Source organism: Microtus oregoni, unplaced genomic scaffold (assembly GCF_018167655.1).
Source record: "Microtus oregoni isolate MIOR12 unplaced genomic scaffold, Mior012 000020F_ref0000438, whole genome shotgun sequence".
In the NCBI taxonomy this organism is placed as follows: Eukaryota; Metazoa; Chordata; class Mammalia; order Rodentia; family Cricetidae; genus Microtus; species Microtus oregoni.
In genome coordinates, this window is record NW_024543079.1 from 29,914,336 (window position 1) to 29,920,335 (window position 6,000).

A 6,000-nucleotide genomic window follows, 5' to 3' on the forward strand; every position below is an offset into this window, starting at 1 on the left:
CAGATACTCAGAGGTGCCCAAGTAAGCAATTTAGAGTTAATGTTTTAGTTCCATTTTTAAATTCAGGATTCTCATACTTTATTAATTGTATCTGAGTCAATAGCTTTCTTAAAATCATGAAAAATTCTAGGCCACATCCAATAGACTGGTTCCTAAGATTTAGCACAAACTATTGTTAATTTATTTTTTGGTCCAGCATGAGGTTGGCTGTCTAGAGCCTGTCTCAGGAAAACATTATTTTAGGGTCATGCCTCAGTCCTTGATGGACATGTGAACTGCATAGAGATCTGACTGATGGGTCTGAAATGCCTGGGATTCCTTGTTTTCTGCAAGTTCCCATCTGATCCTGGTGTTTCTGATCCAAATTCCACACTTGGAACAAAAATACTTAAGACCTTGTTCACTACATTTGCCTGCTTTGTTTATCTTTTGAGTATTATGATATTAGTCATTCCGAACATAGTTGTCAAGGTTCTGGCCTCATTTTTTTAACTTTGCCTTCAGATGAAGATCTAGTAATCATAGAGTATCCCTGAATCCAAACCTGCCACCTTACAAAGTCTTCAGAGCATGCCTGATTGCTGCCTAAGAGCATGAATACGAGAACTGTCTTCCCTTCTTCTGGTCGTTAGGATTTAACTGGGAAAACGATAAAAATTCAACCCCTCCTCCTTATTTCTAAATATCTTCCCTAGTGATTCAGTGAATAAATAGATCTTAGATGCTACTTTCTACCATAAGTCAGTCTTTTTCATCAATCTTGACTTCTGGCCAGTATCATACACAGTGTTTACAATTTATCAGTACTGTCTCTATCCAATAAAAGGTCTGATCTTATTGGCCCTGGGTGATAGGATTCCAGATGCTGAGATCTTGGAAGCTCCTATGGGAAATGTGTATTCGAACTGGAGAATCAATTACCTGGAAAGTATACTCTGAAGAAGTTCTGCAAAAAGAAATTCCACCTCATTCTTTAGTCATTGTTGCTGAAACTCTGCACTGGAAATCACTTGAGGTTAATTCGTTCCTTCCAAAAGCTATCTGTCAAGATTATATGGTCCAAGATTATATCATATAGACATAAATTGCATCCATTTAAATGTTGGCAAGCTTTAATCAAATAAGTCAACAGCTATTTGCACAAAGCTTGATGGAATTTGTGTTGTTATAATAACTGCTAGTGTGAATTCTATTGCCTAATCTTTCTCTTAATACATACGATCTGTGTTGGTGTTGGTATAGAAAGAATATCATACTGAAGGCACCCTAGTCCAGAGGAGATGGGTGAGTTCTCACAAGCCTTAGTCATAATCATTACATTAATAAAAATCAATCATGGTAAAAGTACGTATTATACATCAGGAAAAATAAATACATCAGTATATTCTTCACTTGTCCAGTCCTCTTCCAGCGCCACAATTTAATGCCAAAGCTCTTGTCTTAGTTATAATCCAGGAGTTTATGCTGACCTTTGAAAGCACTGGATAATGTGAAATTTCCCTCTGTATGCTATGAGTATGTTTTATTACCATTGGTTAATTAAAAAGCTACTTTGGCCTATGGTAGAATATAGGTAAATGAATGCAGGGAGAAAGAAGGTGGAGTCAGGCGGCTGCCATGTAGCTGCCAAAGGAGAACAATGCCAGAAACTTACCAGTAAGCCACAGCCTCATGGAAATACACAGAATAATAGAAGTGGGATAATTTAAGATATAAGAGCTAGCTATAAATATATCTGAGTCATTGGCCAAATAGTGTTGTAATTAATATAGTTTCTGTGTCATTATTTGGGTCTGGGCAGCTAGGAAACCAATGCGTAATCTCCTTTTACAATTTCCTCTTTATCATCTTCCACATCCAAAACTTCAATAACTCAATTTTATCCTCTCTCTAACATCCACAGAATGCAAATTTCATGATAATTCCATAACATAAGTGTAATATGTAATCATTTTTCCTCTGCTCAATATAAATCAGTCTACTTGAATGCAAACTATATTGTCTCTTTCTTAACTGTCTTAGGAATATTATTAAGGAACCCCAAGTGTTTTAGGATAAAGATTAATATCTTAACATGACCAGAATGTCTTCACTTGGAAGCATCTGAATTTTTAATTTTTTAAACACTTGTAGACCACAGTTGATTGTATCAGAAACTAGGCTGTAAATGTATAGACATGATTATTTCTTAGAACCATCTTGTCACATGATATCAAGTAGGTAATATAGAAACTTTAAGAGAAAGTTTCAGCTCTCATGGTGTTGCCTAGAAAATTTCCTGTGTTAAGGTAAAGCTTAATGTCTCCTCCCCTGTCACCAGCTATGAGAAATTCATTGAAATTGAACAAAAAAACCAAAAGAAGAAAAGATTTCTTATGCTTATGGATCTATAGGATTAATACAGTAAAAATGACTGTTCTACCAAAAACAGTCTACAGGTCAAAAGCAGTACCCATCAACACTCCAACACTATTATTTACAAAGCTTGAAAGAACAATTTTTATTTTCACAGAGAAACACACAGACACGTAGCAAACAAATAAGATAAACATTATCAAAAATAGGACAGCTAAAAAATCTTGAGTAATAAAAATACTGTTTGAACTACAAAAATGTAGGAATAAAAAGAAAAAAGGCATGGTAATAGTATAAAAGTAGTCACATTGATCAATGGAATTGAATTGAAGACATGGATATAAATCTATACACCTATGGACATCTAATGTTTTACCTAAGAAGCCAAAAATTCACAAAAGATAGCATTCTTAACAAAATTTGCTGATCAAACTAGACAGCTGCATGTAGACAAATACAAATTGATCCATATCTACCATCATGCAAATCCAAATGAATCTAGTATCTCAAGTGAGATGAGATTCTCTAAATCTGATAGAAAAAGAAAGTGCGGAATGTGATGCTTGAACTTATTTACAGAGGAAGGGACTTTCGAAACAAGTCACTGATAGCATAGGCACATAGAACAACAATTAATAAATGATATCTTATGAAGCTGTAAAGCTTCTGTGTAGCAAAGGACACCATAATTTAGGCAAAGTGGCAGCCTACAGAATGGGAAAACAACTTTACCAGTTATACATCTAATATAGAGTATCTAAAATATTCAAAGAACAACAACAAAAAACATAAAAATAAGACAAAATTGAACATCAAGAAAAGAAATAGCACAGTTTTTAAAAATTGGGTCTAAAACTAAGCAAAAATTTAAAAGATGAGACACAAACGACTGAGAAACATTTTAGAATATGTTTAACATCCTTAGCCATCAGAGAAATGCAAATTACAACTACTCTGAGATTCCATCTGACACTAGTCAGAAGGGCCAAGATCAATAAAATAAATGACAGCTTGTCAATGGCCAAGTCAAAGTAGCAGCTGGTGGCACTTGAGCTTCAGGGGTTTGGCCCACCAGAATGCAAGACACTGATGGGTGAATTTCAGAGAGTCAAGGCCTTGAGGGCTTCGGCTCCAGAATGTATTTTGCTTCTGCTGTGTCTTTACATGTTTGCTGCTGTAAACATTTTTCTCTGCTACTTACCACATTGTGAATGGGCGTGGGTGGATCCCCCATTGCTGTTAATGTAATGAGTATGTCATACAAATATTTTGTTCTACTGGGCATTTTTACTTCTGTTTTCTTGTGACAATGAGTTCCTCTTAAGCTGTACTGTTAAATTAAACTAATGATTTTATATAATAATAGTGTTAGCTTAAATAGAAATTTGATGATTAAGGGTTTTAAACAAATGTAGTAAGGGATTATGATGTAGGTTAGTTTATTGGGGGAAATAATATAGGTAAAGGTAGGTTATGGTGTTGTCCCTACCCCTGGTAAATCAGGGGCTACAGAGGGTAAACAATGGAAGCTAAAACTTAACGAGTTTCTATTGAGGGATCATATAGACTATGGTTTAGGTTAATGATTAAGGAAAACAACCGAGTCCTCAAAGTTAGATCATTTTCTTTTTTGAATGGAAAAATTCTTCATGGGTTTCTATGTGCATCACAGAAAAAAACAAAGCTTTAAACAAGTTACTCCATGTAACTAGAAAACAAAGAATTGGATGGTAAGTAAAGATAATTGGATAGGTTTCTAAAGTATGGAAAGTGATAGTATTAACCTGTTTATCTGGCAATTATAAACCTACAACCTATGTAAATGATTCTGGCTGAAAGGCTCTGATTTATGAGAAGTCTAAATAATAAATATTCAACTGTACGTGAGTTCATGGGGGATAATTTGTTTTTCACCTGTAACATGTAAAATGTTTATTCATTTAAGGGAAATGTTGCTTTTTTACTTGGACTTATTGTAATCATTTATTTGAAAATAGAATGCAACCACAGTGTAATTTTTATACTGCTTGAACGATTCTGCTAGGGTATATAAACTGTAAACGTAAAAATAAAGAAGTTAGAAGGAAGACATCAGAAAGCAGTGTAGAAGAAAGTCATCAGGAAAGAAAAGGAAGGAAAACATCAGGGTAGAAGAACAGAACAGAAAAAGAATAGAGCAGAACAGGCAAGAGAAAGATTAATAAAAAGAAGAAACTTTTATCCCTCAGAAAAGAAGTCTGTGTGTTTTTCTCACAGACTCTGCAACTCGTTCCCAGCCTCTCTGACCTGCAGAAGGCTGGTCCCTATAGAGCAGCACATGTTGACAAGGATGTGAGGTTGGGGTGGGGAACACTAAAGCATGACTAATAAAAACTCAGAGAGAGAGATTGGGATTCAACCTGAAGATCCGAGAAGCAAAACAGCCAGCCACTGACTCTTACATCAACCTCAGTCTGAAAATGGTGATTCTGCGTCCAAGAATCTCAGAAGGAGACTGTGACTGAGAACTAGCTCCTCCCACTTTATAATCCTCTCTAGGACCAGATTTAAAGGCATGCACCACTGGAATTAAAAGCAGGTACTGCAAGGTTTCTATGACAACTAGTGTGGTTACTGGGATTAAATGTGTGTTACCACTACCTGATTTATACAGCTGACTGGTGGAGCTGTTTTACTCTCTGAATTTCCAGAAAGCTTTATTTATTAAAATACATTTATTCACCGCTGGTGGGTATGCAACGTTGTGCAGACACTATTAAAATTAGTGTAATAATTGTTGCAAGGAGGTCGCTTGTTGGGTCCTGGCTGCTCAGCCCCAAAACAATCACACAGAAGCTGTATTATTTAAATTACTGCTTAGATCCTTTATTTTAGCCCTTCTGACAGGTGTAAGATGGTATCTTAAAGTTGTCTTGATTTGCATTTCCCTGATCGCTAAGGAAGTTGAGCATGATCTTAAGTGTCTTTTGGCCATTTGAACTTCTTCTGTTGAGAATTCTCTGTTCAGCTCAGTGCCCCATTTTATAATTGGGTTGATTAGCCTTTTATGGTCTCGTTTCTTGAGTTCTTTATATATTTTGGAGATCAGACCTTTGTCAGTTGCATTCTCTGTAAAGAACAACATAGTGAATGTGACATTTTGCAGGTCACAGAATCTTTTTCACAGATCTGGTGCAATTGTTTCATGAAAAGTCACCTTTGAATGATGATTCAAATCATTTGTTTTGAACTCAAAAGAATAAATGTGACTTATTCCAATAAGAAAAAAAAATAAAAATAAATTACTGCTTGGCAGCCGGGCGGTGGTGGCGCACGTCATTAATCCCAGCACTCGGGAGGGAGAGGCAGGCGGATCTCTGGGAGTTCGAGGCCAGCCTGGTCTACAAGAGCTAGTTACCAGACAGGCACAAAAGCTACAGAGAAACCCTGTCTCGAAAAACTAAAAAAAAAAAAAAAAAATTACTGCTTGGCCCATTAGCTCTAGCTTCTTATTTGCTCTCTCTTACATCTTAATTTAACCCATCTTTATTAATCTGTGTATCACCGCGAGGCTGTGGCTTACCGGGTAAAGTTGCAGCATCTGTCTCTGGCGCGGCTCCATGGTTTCTCTCTGACTCTGCCCTCCTTCCTCCCAGCATTTAGTTT